At 46.3% G+C, this 18,395-nt stretch overlaps 1 protein-coding gene across 1 annotated transcript in view; it reads right to left on the bottom strand.

Moving 5' to 3' along the window:
- The window catches only part of LOC113407511 (centrosome-associated protein 350-like), a 167,587-nt gene extending 149,401 nt beyond the window's left edge, over nt 1–18,186 (bottom strand). The window contains exon 1 of the mRNA XM_026656103.1: nt 17,982–18,186. The gene's annotated coding sequence lies outside the window, so the exon portion shown is untranslated. The remainder of the gene's footprint in view (nt 1–17,981) is intronic.
- Between the last annotated feature and the right edge of the window lie 209 nt (nt 18,187–18,395).

Here is an 18,395-nt window from a genome sequence, read left to right as displayed (position 1 = left end):
TCTGGAACGAACATCCCATCTGAGGGATGGGGGCGGGGAGAGAGGAGACTGAGACAGGACCAGGAAACTGGGACAAGGAATCCAAAGCAGTAGTGGGGGGCAGTTGAAATCAGATGAGGAGCTGGGGCGGGTTAGACAGCAATAGGATAGACAGACTGGAGGGGATGGGGAAGAAGGGTCTTTGACTACTAGAGACCACTCCGTTCAGGAGCCTGGAATAGACCCAGGATTCCTGAGTTTCACAGTTCCTCTTCTGTCAGCAGATATCTGTGAAACCCAGTGGCAAAAAAAGTGTCTCATCCCCCTATAGAGCTGATCTATCACATATAGGATGACAACCTACTGCCTCTGCCATCACTTACTCCATTAGCTCAAGTGGCAGAAGTCTGTGCAGTGGATCTAAAGGTTCATCGGCAGGGTTGGAGCCATGCAAGTTACACGATGATTCCACATGACAGAATTTCTGGGGCAGTTCAGTTTTGATTTTTGCAAAAAAACCTGGGGAAATGCATACAGAAATAGGGTGACCAGATGCCTAAATAGGGGACTCTCAAGCAGGAGTAGAGAGGTTATTTTATCTCTGTATTTGGCACTGGTGCAACCACTGCTGGAATACTGTGTCCAGTCCTGGTATGCACAATTTAAGAAGGATATTGATAAATTGGAGAGTGTTCAGAGAAGAGTCACAAGACTGATTAAAGGATTATAAAACATGCCTTATAGTGATCGACTCAAGGACCTCAATCTATTTGGCTTAACAAAAAGAAGGTTAAGAAGTGACTTGGTTATAGACTGTAAGTATCTACATGGGGAACAAATAGTTAATAATGGGTACTTCAGTCTAGCAGAGAACGGTAGAGCATGAGCCAATGGTTGGAAGTTGCAGCTACACAAATTCAGACTGGATATAAGGCATACCTTTTCAATGGTGAGAGTAATTAACGATTAACAATATACTAAGGGTCATGGTGTTTTTCTAAAAGCTTTTTCTAAAAGCTATCCTCTAGGAATTATTTTGGGAAAGTTCTTTGTCTGTGCTATATAGGTCGTGAGACCAGGTGATCACCGGATCCCTTCTGGCTTTATAATCTCAGAACTAGGTACATCAATTCACATGCAAAATTCTCATTGAATTCAATAGGTGTCCTTGCCCTGTGGCTTGTGCTGCGGGCTGCAGCAGGGGCCGTAAAACCCCTCTTGCAGTTTCCTAGGGCCCCCTCTCATGGCTCTGTGCACCTGTGTCTGTCGTTGTCGATCTCTACCTGCCCCCGCTCGCCCAATGTGTCCTGATATTTCACTCTTGCGATCTGGTCACCCTATTAATGAGCTTTGGGTAGAGTAAAACCAAGATTAAAGTTGACAGAGGAACAAACTTTGAAGGTTAAAGACCTGTAATCATCCTGCCATTCTGGGTCATCTGACACTAAGGGCCCCAGAAATTCCTCAGGTTGAGGAACCTCTGTCCTGAAGCCAATCTATGGATTTATATAGCCCACATTATTGTAGTAGTATCTTAGTATCTGAAATTGCTCTTCCTGTCACTTCGGTGTGAAGCAGACCCCCATGTAGACCCACTTCCATAAAGCAGTGAAAACAAATTTTTAAATAGCTGTCTTCAGAGGGATATATACCGTATATACTCGATCATAAGCTGGTTCGTTTATAAGCCGACCCCCCCAAGATGGATAAGTAAAAATGGAAAATTTTTATAACCCGTTCATAAGCTGACCCTATAATTCAGGGGTCACCAAACTTTGGCTCCCGGACCATCAGGATAAGCCGCTGGTGGGCCGAGATGGTTTGTTTACCTCGATCATCTGCAGGCGCGGAGGTAAACCTAAGTAAACAAAGTGTCCCGGCATGCCAGCTGCTTACCCTGACAGGCCGGGACAGCAACTGGTGGGAAAAATTTTTGGGGGGGGAGAAGCTGGGAGTCAGAGGAGTAATCCCTGTGACCACCCCTCACATGACCCCACCCCTCGCCTGGGACCCCCACACTCTCCCCATCCCATCCCTTCCCACCTTATCTGGAGAGGGCCAGCCCGGGCGGCGCGGCCACAGCCTGCTCCGGCGGGCCAGCCCGGGCGGCGCGGCCGCAGCCTGCTCCGGGGGGCGGGGCCGAGCAGCATGGCTGCAGCCTGCCAGCCCCGCAGCTGCAGCTGCTTCGGAGGCTGGGGGGAGAGCAGCGTGGCCAGAAGCAGAGAGACTCTGGCCCCACCTCTTCTCTTCTGTCTCTACTGGCTGTGCTGCCTCTCCTTGCTCCCTCTGTTGGGGGGAGGGACTGTGTCCCACCTCTCCCTCTCTATATCTGTTCATAAGCCGACCCCCTTCTCTGGTGCTTCCCTTTTTTACTAAAAAAATTCAGCTTATGAACGAGTAAGACAGACCTTTCTGTGAGAAAATTACTCCAGTTTGAAGTGAGAAAGACTACTTTCTGTAGAGGCAGGCTAGACTGCAGAGCACAACACTGGAAGCAGGAAATAGACCAAGGCCCCAATCTTGCTCTCAGTGAAATCAATGGTAAAATTCCCATTGAAGTCTATCATGCATGTTCTAAGGCCAAGGAACACATCCAAATTCCTTCAATACTACTGGTTATTGTTGCCTGAAAAAGAAGGAAAAAACAACTCAATAGTATGGATCGATGATCTCTTAGAAAAAATAAGTAACATGCAAAAAGTGGTTACATAATACATGCAAATTTTCTTTAAAAAGCAAATTTAAACTGGGAGTGGGAGTATTTAAAAGGAAAGTGCTTTGAAAAAAGAGCAGTACAAAGGAATAAAGTGATTTTAAGAGGACTGTGTTTTAAGAGTCCTGAAAAGAAGCCTCCACAGTCAACAAGATTTCTCATTAGTCAGCACCTCTTTTTCCCTCAAAGCCCATGAACTTAAATATATTCTACCAATAGCTCAACAATCACCACAAGGTTTTGAGGGAATTCTTGTTATGGAGGATGAAAAGGCAAAATTAGAAGATGAACATTAAAATGTGACCAAGATTTATATTGGAAGTTATAAGAGCTATTCTTAGTGCCCTTCAGAATAACTGAAGTCAACCCTTAAATTATCCAGCAGGCAGGTCACTACACGAAAAATCCATCCTGCTCTTCATCAATGACTGAAGGGTTGGGATGAGAAAACTAGTTCTCTCTCTCCTCTACCCCATACCCCCAGACACCAACCTTCTCCTCCTGTTGTGGAGCCCAGCAGTTCTGAATGAAAGGCTCTTCCTCCATCACTTCCCAAAATCCTCTGTTACTCACAGGACTTGTTCCTCTACTGTTGAGATGAAGGCCACCCAACTATACAGGGCTCCTCTTCCCATAAAAGGTGGCCCAATGCTCCATGAAACCAAAACCTTCTAATTTACCCCACTTCGCTAGCCAATAGGTCACCTCCAGTATTTTCTGTGAATGGTAAATCTATCATGTACCACTACAAGGACATCCCAAAGGGTCAATGGCAAAATTTGAAACCTGGACTCTCAGATCTCCAACTTCGACTGCTACCACTTGAGCCGCATGAGTAACTACACATGCCTGTCACAATATGTGGTATACCACATAAAGTTAACTAAATGCCTAAATAACAACTGTGTGGATGAAACCAGACAATCACTATGCTCTTCAATGAACTCACATAGAAAAATGATAAAAGACAAGAACGCCCTATGACCTGAGTGAACACTTTTCACAAGACGATCATTCTGTCTGACCTATGAGTCCTCATCCTCAAAGGAAACCTGCACAACACTTTCAAAAGACAAACCTGGGAGCTTAAATTCATAACTTTGCTAGACATTAAAAATTATGGACTGAACAGACACACTGGATTTATTTAGCTCGTGCTAAACAATCTGTTCCACCTTGCACTTAGCTGTGACACTTGGAGAACTTTTACAAGACCCAAAGAAGAGCTCTGTGTGGCTCAAAAGCTTGTCTTTATCACAAACAGAAGTTGGTCCAATAAAAGATACTACCTCACCCACCTTGTCTCTCTAATATCCTGGGACCAACATGGCTACAACTACACCACATGTAACTTACCCTATAGAATTTGTCTCAATGCCCCCCAAAAGTTGTAAGAAAGGAGTAGTTCATCAAGCTGCTCTAGTGGCCCAGACCTTTAGATACCCCTTGCTTTAGGGAAAGGTTAAAGCAGACATACCTAGCTAAGTGCTGGAAAGGCAATAGGTGAAAGAGGGAACATACACGTTAGTGGAGCGTGTAACAGTGTAGAAATATAAGCACTGCAGAAATTCTAGAGCAGAGGTCTCCAAACTTTTTAAGCACAAGACCACTTTTTGAATGTAAGTGCAACCCAGGATCTACCTCAAAGAAAATGTAGAAACAACAGTAATCACACAAACCCAAACACCCTTGCCCCCGCTCCAAGGCCCCGCCTCGGCCCCGCCTCTGCCCCGCCCCTTCTCCAAGGCCCCGCCCTGCTCACTCCATCCCCCCTTCCTCTGTCGCTGGCTCTCCCACACCCTCACTCACTTTCACCGGGCTAGGACAGGGGGTTGGAGTGCGGGAGTGGGTGCAGGCTCTGGGCTGGGGACGAGGAGTTCAGAGCATGGGGGAGGGAGTTGGGGTACAGGAGGGGGTTCAGGGTGCAGGCTCTGGGAGGGAGTTTGGGTGCAGGAGGGGGGTCAGGGCTGGGGCACAAGGTGGGGGTGCAGGGTGCTGGCTCTGGGAGGGGGCTCAGGGCTCGGGCAGCGGGTTGGGGTGCAGGTAGCCAATGGGAGCTGCGGGGGCGGTGCCTACAGGCAAGGGCAGTGCGCAGAGACCCCCCAACCTCCAGGAGCCACTGCTGGATATGCCAGTCGCTTCTGGGAGCGGCACAGGACCAGGGCAGGCTAGCCCTGCTGCATCGCTGGACTGTTAGTGGCCAATCTCCCGGTTTAGCTGCAGGAAGGTTGACAACCCTAGACTGTGTCTGAGATCGACTGACAGAGGCTCCACGATCAACCAGTTGATCACGATTTACCAGTTGGTGACTACTGTTCTAGAGAGCACTAAATTTAATATCAAGAGTCACAAGAATCAGGCAAGCTAAGTTCCAGAACTCTGCTTCTGGAATGGAGACTGGGGAAACCATTCATGCCGAACAGCTGCTTTCGGTATCAAATGATTCAGGCTGCAAGGCACAATGTTGCCCTATATTAGAAATTTCATCCAGTGACGAAGAGACATGAACCAGCTGAAAACTGCTATATTAGAAAAGTGGAAAGCAAATGTTTATGAAAAGAACCTTCCATCCTTTCACGAAGGCAATTTTGAGAGTTTGGGTGCATCCATCCCAAGATCTTAGCCCAAACAGCAACATACTGGAAGCTACTGGACAGTAATTATGGCCAAAAAGTACTTCTAGCCAATGCACATTTTCTTAATAAAGAGAGGAGATAAAATAAAAAGTTCTGTGTAATTAACTGAGTTTATTAATCACCTATCAGCCCCAGTTGTGGACCAGCCATAGTAGCACCTAGTTATGGACCAGGACCCAACTGTGGTAGGTGCTGTACAAACACCAAATGTTTTACATTCTATATTTCACTACTCTGTAACAATGCAGTGTAATGTTGAACTCTATGTGTTCCCAAAGCTTTTAATAGAGAATTTAAAAAATATTCTTCAAAGTTGTTGCTTGCAACTTGCATCCAGAGCAAAAAGTCAAGTGGATTGAGCTGAACCAAGGCAATACAAAAGAACAAAACTGTAAATATACAGTTGACACTGTCTTAAATTTCTGAACTTCTTGCAGTCTTCCACTGCAGACAATCACTACTGGTTAAGAACACAGCCACAACAGGAGTATAAAGGTCTACTACCTCAGCATCCCAATTGCTACTCAACTTCTCCCCAGCTCCTAGCTTCTACAAACAGGGGCATGGTACGCTCTGCTCTACTCCACCTTGTGAATAGCTCCACTGCCTGCCTCTGCTATTCAATTACAGTAGAACCTCAAAGTTATGAACTGACCAGTCAACCACACACCTCATTTAGAACTGGAAGTATGCAATCAGGCAGCAGCAGAGACCAATAAATAAAACTATATATATATATATATATATATATATATAAAACTATATAACTACTAAAAAATAAAGGGAAAGTTTAAAAAAAGATTTGACAAGGTAAGGAAACTGTTTCTACACTAGTTTCATTTCAATTAAGATGGTTAAAAGCAGCATTTTTCTTCGCATAGTGAAGTTTCAAAAGGTATATTAAGTCAATGTTCAGTTGTAAACTTTTGAAAGAACAACCATAATGTTTTGTTCAGAGTTATGAACAACCTCCATTCCCGAGGTGTTCGTAACTCTGCGGTTCTACTGTATATGATTCTTGTCAGTTTCATTTCTGCACACAGAGATCTGAACAGCAGTGCAACTAGCCAGTCTTGTTAATCTCATGCTGTTGCTGTTTGAGAAAGATATGAGGGGATCGGGAATACTGGAGCAGTCTACAGATTCAGAAAGACAATACTGCATCATTTCCCATTTGACCATAAGGGCCTGAAAAACATTAAATGGCTTTTCAAGCCCTATTTACAATGATGTTGACGCACACTGCATTTTGTTTTGGTCCATGGAGAGAGACATCATGACATCTTTCCATTGTTTCAACTCATATAATACAGGCAGAGAACCTAACCCTACCCTCTTGTGTAGTTCAACACCCTGCCTGCTCAACATGACAAAGACAGGTAGAAAGAAGTATAACATCGCATCTATATGCCTGCAAACCATAACATAGCTGGTATGTCTATTTTTAAGCTTACCACCCATGACAGTGTCAATTGAACTCTTATATTTATTGACATGAACAATGATTTGGAAAGGACAGTTCGTAAAATAGCTTTACATACAAACAGCTCAAACTTCATTTGTATATACACCTCTACCCCGATATAACGCAACCCGATATAACACGAATTCGGATATAACGCGGTAAAGCAGTGCTCTGGGGCGGGAGCGGGGCTGCGCACTCCGGTGGATCAAAGCAAGTTCAATATAACGCGGTTTCACCTATAACGCGGTAAGATTTTTTGGCTCCCAAGGACAGCGTTATATCGAGATAGAGGAGTACTTTTATATATCAACATAACAACCAGTTATCTCAAAATTTCAGTAATATCAGAAAAATATGCATTCTAAAAATAACATTCTGAAGTGACTGCTGAGGAAAGACAACAGGAAATTCTTTATATTCAACTGGCTTTAGATCCATCAGTATTTACCCAAATGCACAAAACTTAAACTAAGGATTGAATTTAACTTGGAAAATTGGGACTCATTTTCAGTACATATGTACATAAGCAAGAGTGTGCCAAACACCACAACCTATTTTGTGCACACTTTATCAGATGCACAAGCAAATCCACAATTTACACATGCACACACGATAAAATCGCACCACTCTAGCCATGTGGGCATGCAATTAAGGATTTGCATATAAATATCAATTACTGCAAAAGCAAAATAAATACACATTTTCACACACACAAATTCACATCTAAAAACTTACTGAAAATCAAGTCAGTATTGGCTAAGTGGGAAGGTGGCTGGCTCCCTTGCTGGTCAATTTCTTAAGTTGTTATAACCAATGACAAACAAAATTTCCTTCAAAATTCTAGTCAAACACTTAACCTATAAACTAAGGTGGTAGTCTGAAAGAACAGGGTTTAAAAGGCAGGAAGGAACACTTACCAGAAAAGTCTGAGGATACAGCTACTCTCTGAAAAACCCACTGAAATATGTGCTCATCAAAGGTAGAACAAACAGCCCATTTAAAGGGTCATCGCCTATTTAGCCGTAAACCTGTTAATATTAGAGAAATTGCTTTTAAATCCTAAGTTACTGTGCTACTTATTAGAGAGATGTACAATCTAAATTCTTGAAGTCACATTTTAATTGTGTTATATTATGCACTACTGTTAATGACCCAAGTGTAGATATTTAACTGAACCAAACCAGTTTAAAAGTACATCTTTTATTCTTGTGTTTCTCAAAAATTAATGTAATGTTGTAAGACATCACAAAAAGCCCAAACAGCAGCAAATCTTTGGAAGCTCTTTATATAATCAACATGTTTATGGATAGCCCAATTCTCTTAATTTTTTTTCTGTGGCAGGCACTTTTCATAAACCTTCTTCTAACTAAGAATTCAGAATGACATAACAGATAAGACCACTGGCCCATTTAGCACAGTAGCCTGTCTCTGCCAGTAGCAAGTAACATGTTTCCAAGAAGATGTAAAACCTCCTAATGGACAACTATGTAATAAGCATAAGGTCCTGGAATTCTGCTAAGCTCTTTACCTCAATCATGTATTTAAGCAGAGAGTTCCACATGTTAGCTGTATCCAGAGTAAAAAAAAGTGCTTCCTTTTATCACTTACATTAAAAACAAAAGGTAATGTATGTCCCCTGCTCTTGTATTATGAGAAGCAGGAGCTCCTAACCAACCTCTATATCAGGGGTAGGCAACCTATGGCACGCGTGCCGAAGGCAGCATGCGAGCTGATTTTCAATGGCACTCACACTGCCCGGTTCCTGGCCACCGGTCCGGGGGGCTCTGCATTTTAATTTAATTTTAAATGAAGCTTCTTAAACATTTTAAAAACCTTATTTACTTTACATACAACAATAGTTTAGTTATATATTATAGACTTAATAGAAACATACCTTCTAAAAACGTTAAAATGTATTACTGGCACGTGAAACCTTAAATTAGAGTGAATAAATGAAGACTCAGCACACCACTTCTGAAAGGCTGCCGGCCCCTGCTCTATATACTATTCATGCAACCTCTTATTCCTCTCCACGCTAAAATTCCTAATACTTTTCAGCTCTCTTCATATGGAAGTCTTCCATACCTCTAAACCATTATCATTGCCTCAGCTGCCACCAGCACAGAAACAACAGGATCTGCATAAAATCTGCATAGCATTTCCTAAAGAGTCACAAGAGACACATTAAAGAGCCACTTGTGGCTCTCACGAGCCTCAATCTGAGTATCACTGATCTAACCTAAATCTCCCTTGCTGCAGTTTAAGCCCATTAATTCTTGTCCTAGCTTCAGTGGACATGGAGAACAACCTCAGCAAGAGGTTACGGGATCTATTACAGGACTGGGTGAGTGAGGTTCTGTGGCCTGCAACGTGCAGGAGGTCAGACAAGACAAGTTTTTCCTCAAACTTTTGTATTGGTGACCCCTTTCACACAGCAAACCTATGAGTGTGACCCCCCCACCCTTATAAATTAAAAACACTTTTTTTGTATTTAACACTATTGTAAATGCTGGAGGCAAAGCGGGGCTTGAGGGTGGAGGCTGACAGCTTGTGACCCCCCATGTAATAACCTTGTGACCCCTTGAGGGGTCACAACCCCCCAGTTTGAGAACCCCTGGACTAGACAATCTTGATGGCCCCTTCTGGTCTTAAAATCTACGAGAGACCAAAATAACAAAGGATGAGAAGAAGCAAGAAAGCCAAGCTAAGGAGACTTCATCCGAATTACTGAGTCCCTCACCAACCAGAGATAGCTTAGTTGAGGGAAAATTCACACAGGCAACATGCCTTCTCTGACAATAGGCCTGGTCTACACTATGAGTTTAGGTCGAATTTAGCAGCGTTAAATCAAATTAACCCTGCACCCGTCCACACAATGAAGCCATTTACTTCGACATAAAGGGCTCTTAAAATCGATTTCTGTACTCCTCCCCGACGAGGGGAGTAGCGCCAAAAATCGACATTGCCATTTCGAATTAGGGTTAGTGTGGCCGCAATTCGACGGTATCGGCCTCCGGGAGCTATCCCACAGTGCACCATTGTGACCGCTCTGGACAGCAATCTGAACTCGGATGCACTGGCCAGGTAGACAGGAAAAGCCCCGCGAACTTTTGAATTTCATTTCCTGTTTGCCCAGCGTGGAGAGCACAGGTGATCACGCAGCGCTCATCAGCACAGGTAACCATGCAGTCCGAAAATCGAAAAAGAGCACCAGCATGGACCGTACGGGAGGTACTGGATCTGCTCGCTATATGGGGAGAGGATTCCATGCTAGCAGAACTACGTTCCAAAAGACGAAATGCCAAAACATTTGAAAAAATCTCCAAGGGCATGATGGAGAGAGGCCACAATAGGGACTCACTACAGTGCCGCGTGAAAGTTAAGGAGCTCAGACAAGCCTACCAGAAAATCAAAGAAGCAAACGGAAGGTCTGGGTCAGAGCCGCAGACATGCCACTTCTACGCTGAGCTGCATGCAATTCTGGGGGGGGCCGCCACCACTACCCCACCCCTGACCATGGATTCCGAGGAGGGGGTAATCTCAGCCATGCCTGAGGATTCTGCAGAGGAGGAGGAGGACGAGCTTGCGGAGAGCACACAGCACTCCGTTCTCCCCAACAGCCAGGATCTTTTTCTCAGCCTGACTGAAGTACCCTCCCAAGACATTATCCCAGACCCTGAAGCCATGGAAGGGACCTCTGGTGACTGTACCTTTGTAAATATAAAACATGGTTTAAAAGCAATAGTTTTTTAATGATTAATTTGCCCTGAGGACTTGGGATGCATTCACGGCCAGTACAGCTACTGGAAAAGTCTGTTAACGTGTCTGGGGATGGAGCGGAAATCCTCCAGGGACATCTCCATGAAGCTCTCCTGGAGGTACTCCAAAAGCCTTTACAGAAGGTTTCTGGGCACTGCAGCCTTATTCCGTCCTCCATGGTAGGACACTTGACCACGCCATGCTAGTAGCAAGTAATCTGGTATCATTGCATGACAAAGCCTGGCAGCGTATGGTCCCGGTGTTTGCTGGCATTCAAGCAACATCCGTTCTTTATCTTGCTGTGTTATCCTCAGGAGAGTGATATCGTTCATGGTAACCTAGTTGAAATACGGGAATTTAATTAAGGGGACAGAGGTGGCCGTTCCTACTAGACTGTTTGCCTGTGGCTGAAAAGAAATCCTTCCCTGCAGTTAGCCAAGCGGGCGGGGGGAGAAATAATTGGCGCTGAGCTTTTCGCGTTTGACTAGCAGGGATCTTCCCTGATACCAGCCACGCAGTGGGGGGAGGGGTAAAGCGATCATCCCAGAGAATTGGAAGGGGGGGGTTAGTTTGGTTTCTGCTGCTGCACGTTAACAGGAAAACCGCACCACTCAACGGGCTTTGCTTGGTATGTGGGAAAGGAGGGCGCTGCTTTTATGAAGGCTGCAGAAGCCGAAAGACAATGGCTTACCATGGCCGCATGCAAGCCGAATTCTGTTGCCCAGACCTGCGTCTGTGATCTTTAATACCCAAAGCCGCAGGCACTCAATATTAAGATGCAAAATGCGACCTTGTACCAAAATCACATGTGCTATGTAATGTGAATAGTGTTGTTCATCGTGAAAGAGTATAAGCATTGTCCTGTAAAATGTATCTTTTTAAATACTTCTCTCCCTTTTATCCCTCCCTCCTGCAGCTGCAAATTTTTCGAGCCTCCCTCCTCCGTCCCGAAGGCTATCTCAGATAAGGCGGCGAAAAAAACGGACACGAGACGAAATATTCTCTGAAATCATGGAATCGACCCGCAATGAAAGAGCTCATCTGAATGTGTGGAAGGACACGGTATCAAAGTACAGGAAAGATGCCAGTGAACATGAGGACAGGAGGGACCAACGTGAGGACATGAAGGACCAACATGAAGAGAGGAAAGACACTCGAGAGGAGAGGTGGCGGGATGCAACGCTGGGGCTGCTGCGTGAGCAAACAGACATGCTCCGGCATCTGGTGGAGCTTCAGGAATGGCAGCAGGATCACAGAGTGCCGCTGCAGCCCCTGTATAACCGCCCTCCCCCCATCACCATGTTCCATAGCCTCCTCACGCAGATGTGTAAGAACGCGGGGTGGAAGGCTCCATGCACCGGCCCACTCCACCCCAGTGGACAGCCCAAGCAAAAAAGGCTGTCATTATTTTGAACTTTTGAAGTGTCCTTTTCCTTCCCTCCTATCCTCCTCCCAAACCCCACCCGGGCTACCTTGTCAGTTCTCTCCCTATGTTTATAATCAATTAATAAAGAATACATGATTTTTAAACGATAGTGTCTTTATTTCCTTTGAAAGCAAGCTGTGATTGAAGGGGGGAGGGTGGTTTCCTTACAGGGAATGAGTCAATCAAGGAGAAACAAACAGAACTTTCACACGGTAGCCTGGCCAGTCATGAAACTGGTTTTGAAAGCTTCTTTGATACGCAGCGCTTCCTGGTGTGCTCTTCTAATCGCCCTGGTGTCTGGCTGCACGTAATCAGCAGCCAGGCGATTTGCCTCAGCCTCCCACCCTGCCATAAAAGGTCTCCCCCTTACTCTCACAGAGATAGTGGAGAACACAGCAAGCAGCAATAACAATGGGGATATTAGTTTGGCTGAGGTCTGAGCGAGTCAGTAAAGTGCGCCAGCGACCCTTTAAACGTCCAAATGCACATTCTACCACCATTCTGCACTTGCTCAGCCTGTAGTTGAACAGCTCCTGACTACTGTCCAGGCTGCCTGTGTATGGCTTCATGAGCGATGGCATTAAGGGGTAGGCTGGGTCCCCAAGGATAACTATAGGCATTTCAACATCCCCGACGGTTATTTTCTGGTCTGGGAAGTAAATTCCTTGCTGCAGCCGTTTAAACAGATTAGTGTTCCTGAAGACGCGAGCGTCATGAACCCTTCCCGGCCAGCCCACGTTGATGTTGGTGAAACGTCCCTTGTGATCCACCAGTGCTTGCAGCACCATTGAAAAGTACCCCTTGCGGTTTATGTACTGGCTGCCCTGGTGCTCCGGTGCCGAGATAGGGATATGGGTTCCATCTATCGCCCCACCACAGTTAGGGAATCCCATTGCAGCAAAGCCATCCACTATGACCTGCACATTTCCCAGAGTCACTACCTTTGGTAGCAGCAGCTCAGTGATTGCTTTGGCTACTTGCATCACAGCAGCCCCCACAGTAGATTTGCCCACTCCAAATTGATTCCCGACTGACCGGTAGCTGTCTGGCGTTGCAAGCTTCCACAGGGCTATCGCCACTCGCTTCTCAGCTGTGAGGGCTGCTCTCATCTTGGTATTCTGGTGCTTCAGGGCAGGGGAAAGCAAGTCACAAAGTTCCATGAAAGTGCCCTTACGCATGCAAAAGTTTCGCAGCCACTGGGAATCGTCCCACACCTGCAACACTATGCGGTCCCACCAGTCTGTGCTTGTTTCCCGGGCCCAGAATTGGCGTTCCATGGCTAGCACCTGCCCCATTAACACCATGATCTCCAAAGCGCCAGGGCCCGCGGTTTGAGAGAATTCTGTGTCCATGTCCATGTCCTCATCACTCTCATCACCGTGCTGCAGTCGCAGCCTCCTCCTCCCCTGGTTTTTCAGGTTCTGGTTCAGCATAAACTGCACGATAATGCGCAAGGTTTTTACAATGTTCATGACTGCTATCTTGAGCTGAGCGGGCTCCATGCTTGCCGTGGTATGGCGTCTGCAGTGTTCACCCAGGAAAAAAGGCGTGAAACGGTTGTCTGCCGTTGCTTTCATGGAGGGAGAGATGAGGCTGTACCCAGAACCACCAGCGACAATGTTTTTTGCCCCATCAGGCATTGGGATCTCAACCCAGAATTCCAATGGGCGGGGGAGACTGCAGGAACTATGGGATAGCTACCCACGGTGCAATGCTCCAGAAGTCGATGCTAGCCTTGGTACATGGACACACATCGCCAAATTAATGTGCTTAGTGTGCCCGCATGCACTCGACTTTATACAATCGGTTGCCAAAAATCGAATTCTGTAAATTCGGAGTAATCCCGTAGTGTAGACATACCCATAGCCTTGAAAAAAGTTAAGGCTCAAACTGGCTCACTTAGTGTGGCTCAGCTAGTTGAAACTTGGGGGGGGGGGAGTTGTCTACCATCCTGTGCATCAGAATCTAAGGTTTCATTTAAAAAAAAAATTCTCTATCAGAAAGACTGATCAGCTGAGGAATGATCATCAAAGGAAGATCTGCATAATGAACGGGTGTCTCATTTTTTCACCTGAAGTTTGCAGAGCTTGGTTTGTAGGCAAAGTATCTGAGAATGCCACTACTTTTCTTTTTCCAATTCAATTCCAACAAAAAGGTGGAGAAAGAAAGGCTATGGATAACTCACTCAAGTATGGTGGCCCAGGTAAGGTACCACCTAGCAATAGCTAGCACTGAACCACAGTGGTTCTACAAGCTAAATTATCTCTCTCTGACACACACAGCTAAATACAATTAAAACACCTTAAAATTATTTACCAAAGGTTGCGTAAAGAGGAACATTTGATGTGGTCTGATTCAGGCACAAGCTTAATATTCCTACACCCGCCAAGTATGACAAGAAAGTAGAAACTGAAAAGGGAAGTGCAGAGTCAATAACTTATAACCTCGGGCTTTGAACATTCAGTACTACAAAGCACAGCCCACACTGCTTCCAACAGAAATAGCTGTAAGGATAGTCTAGAACCTTGCCAAGCAAGTGCCTGGGTTCCAAGTGAAGGAATACACAGAGACCCTCAAAGAAAAATTACTGTTTATTCATACCCAATGAGGAAGAGTTGTTGTAATAACAGCCTAATTGTAAGCTCATCTATAAACAATGAATGAAAGTTCATAAATTGTCACAATGTCCTGTTACATAAAATTGTTTAAGAAAGACTGAATTAATTTAAACAGAAAGGGCTTTACTGATCCCATTCAAGGACTGTGTTAAGAATATAACTGGTAAACCAGAGATGAAGAGGACCGGAAATGAATGAACCAAAAATTAATGTGTTGAAACTGGACCTATTGGTGGACAAAATAATGAGAAGATGGTCTATTCCACCCTACACTCCCTTACAAAGAAAATACTTTTTGGAAAAATTAGCAGAAGAAGCTGCTCTCTACTAACAACCATTGTAGTGAGCTTTATCATCATGGCTGCCACGCCTACTGTCTCCTGGGACCCCCAGAACTTCTTCATCCCGATCCTCAAAGATGTACTGACCAGACGGGGGCAGAGAGTGAGCCAGATAACATCGCCAGCTCCAGCTAAATCCCAAATATCATCTGGGATGTGAGACTTTGTCCCCCACAGATCCCCCCAATTAGGTCTCTCTCCTTTTTCCTTCCACCTAATAAAAGTCCGGTTTAGCTGACCAAGACTGCATATTCTGCAATACTGCCGTGTGATCAGAGAGGCAGCTAAATGCAATGCCCTAAAGCCCCAATGCTGGTACAAGTATGCCAGGTGTCAGGCCATGTCTACACTTACCCTGGATAGATTTTGCTACGATCGCTGCAGTGGGGATCGATTTAGTGGGTCTAGTGAAGACCTAAATTCCCTCTAAGCCGTGCGGCTGCCTATTAGGCCCCAGGGCTGCAGTAGGGAGAGAGGCCTCTCCCCCACCGCGGACCTGCCGTGGCCGGGGGAGAGGCACCCCTCCCCGCCAGCCCCAACACGGACCTGCCGTGGCCGGGGGAGAGGCACCCCTCCCCGCCGGCCCCAGGGTGGATCTGCCCCGGACTTGCCATGGCCGAGGGAGAGGAGCCCCTCCCTTGGCCCAGCCCAGGCACACCGGAGCTGCCGCAGCCAGGGAGAGGCACCTCTCCTCCTGCCCCAAGCTGCTGTGGAGAGAGAGGGCTGAGGAGAGTCCTTTTTCCCACCGCAGCCCCAGGGCAGCCCACACCCAAACCCCACACCCCCAGCCAGAGCCCTCACACCCCCCCCCTGCACCCCAACCCTCTGCCCCAGTCTTGAGCCCCCTCCTACACTCCGAACCCCTCGGCGCCACCCCCACCACATTAATTTTGTTATATGCACCAATATGAAGGTGATATGTCACATATCACCTCCATATTGATGCACACAACAAAATTCATTCCACACATGAACGTAAAAAACACTGGTCTACAATTTTTGAGAAATTTTTGAGAAAACAGCTGTTTTGCGGTGGCAAGCACTGAGAGCTAGGGGGAGAAGCGGGGAAGGCGCACTCAGGGGAGGAGGCGACCTGGAGTGGGGCGGGGAGCTGCCAGTGGGCTCCAGCCCCGGAGCACCCACGGAGTTGGCGCCTATGCTGTTAACTGGCAAAAACCCATCTACCGTGGACAGTTTATGTCAGTTCAAACCAATATAAGCTATACTAGTGTAATTGCGTCCATACTAGGGCTTATACTGACAGTAGCTGGTAAGATATGTTGGTAAAGTAGTCACACCTCTAAGTGACATGGCTATACCAATATAAAAGTCTAATTTTAAGTACATTAGTAGTCCTACTGACTTCAACTGGTACTATTCTGATGCTTAAAGTTAGGCTTAAGAACATGGGCTGAAAAACATTGCTTCATTTGAGCCAAGAATGGTCCCATTAAAATCAATGGCATATTCATGTGAGTAATCTGATTCATGGGCGTGAGACAAACAAACATTCTTGAGAATTCTTAAAACAAATTTAAATTGTATTCAAAAGACACAGTATACCTTTGTTTTAATAGCATCTCTCTTTGCTCCAAAAAGTTTAGTGTGTTAGTGTGGACACACCATTAACGACATCATTTTAGTAATGAAACTGTTTTAGTGACAAAGATTGTATGAAGCAGCTAGTTGTCTCACTTGCCCATATAACAGAATTTTTAGCCATTTTTCAGATGAAAGGTATTGCATTATGGTGTAAACTGAAAGAGAACCAGAAAGTAAAACTGACCAGTCTAGATGTAGATCTGCACAAATTCAACCACACATTGAAATAAAAATCTATATTTCCAGGCACTACAGGGCTCGTCTACGCAAGAAAGTTTACCTGCTTTAATTATATTAGTATAGTTACAGTAGGATAATTCCCCGCCACAACTGTGGATGCAGTTATTATACCAGTATAACTTATTTCCTTAGACCTTGTCTACAGTGCCACTTTACAGCACTGAAACTTTCCCACTCAGGGGTGTGAAAAAAAATCCCACCCTGAGCGATGCAAGTTTCAGCACTGTAAAGTAGTAGTGTAGACAGTGCACCAGTAGCTACTCCCTTGGTTGGGGTGGCTTTTTTACGACTACACGGCGCTTTATCGCTGGTAGTGAAGACATACCCTCACAGAAACGGAAGTAAGCTATACCAGTATAACTAAACCCACATTAGGGGCTGTACTTGTATAATGATATTAGTTTTTAAAAAAAAGTATCACAACCCAAAATGACAGTCACACCAGTACAAAATCTGTGTAAAGATCAGGCCACAAACAAATAGCTTAACCAAAATTTGTAAAATGCTTGCTGTGTTATGAGTGGATGCAAGGTGTACATACAGAAAGCATTCCAAGACTTTTGTAGACAAGTGAGGACAAGGCTATGAAAGTCAATCCATCACTAAATTTACGTTTGGTATTTTAAAACAAGGTTTTACAAGCCTAATGTTAACACAAGGGGTGTGTGTGGCTTTTAAAAATAGATACATTTAAAATGAAAAGTGGCTGTGAACATTCAACAGCGTTCACCACCCAGATGTCATGCCCGAGCACGGGAAGCAGAAAGAGAAGTGGGCTAGGAAGAGCCGTGATCGAGGCGAACCCAGTTTCATTTTCCAAGCGGAGTAGCCAGCCCCTAGACCCAGCTGAGCGGGGCAGTTGGGTCAGGCTTCGCTAACGGCGGCATTATCAGCCCGGCAGAAAGGGCCGCTGGCTAGTGCAGGGCATGGCCCTATGGGAAGGTCTCTTTAAATAGGGAATGACAGCACGGCCCGGAGCCAGGGCTGCCCAGCGCTATGGAGACCCGGGGGCGGAGGTCCAGTGGGTCTGGCAGCGCTGGGGACGAGTCACGGGGCCCGACCCCAGGGCGTCCCACCCCCGGGGCTCCACCTCTCCCCAGGAGGCCAGGAGCCGAGGCGGCCAGGAGGCAGGGCAGGGCAGGGCCCGGCTGAGGACGGAGGACAGGCCGCTGCCAGTCGCTCTCCCCCTTCAGGCTCCTCACCTGAGAGTCGCCGCCGCCTCCCACCCCCGGGGCAGCTCCCAACGCATCCTGTGGGGGTTGGGGGCCCGGTAGAGTTAGCAGCAGCCCCTCGCTTTGCTCCTCCACGGACGGCTGCGTCCCACCCTGGGCCCGGCACGGGCTCAGTCACCTCAGGGGAGCTCGCCGGTCGCCATTACCGGCCAACGACTGACACGGAGCAGCGGCGGCAGCGGCGCGGGGCAGGGCGGGAACAGCCGGCCACGCCTCGCGAGAACGGCCTAATATCTGACCTTCCAAACATGGCGGCACCCCTAAGAATTCCTGCCCCAAACTATACTTCGGCCATATTGGGTGTGGCACAGCTTCCTGCATACATCAGGGTGCACCTGCCTCAGCTGCGATGTGATACTCGGGCACTGGCACCTCAGCTTTAGA

Source organism: Terrapene carolina, unplaced genomic scaffold (genome assembly GCF_002925995.2).
Source record: "Terrapene carolina triunguis isolate 2854851 unplaced genomic scaffold, T_m_triunguis-2.0 Scaffold212, whole genome shotgun sequence".
NCBI classification, from domain to species: Eukaryota; Metazoa; Chordata; order Testudines; family Emydidae; genus Terrapene; species Terrapene triunguis.
This window is presented reverse-complemented; position numbering and strand designations above follow the sequence as displayed.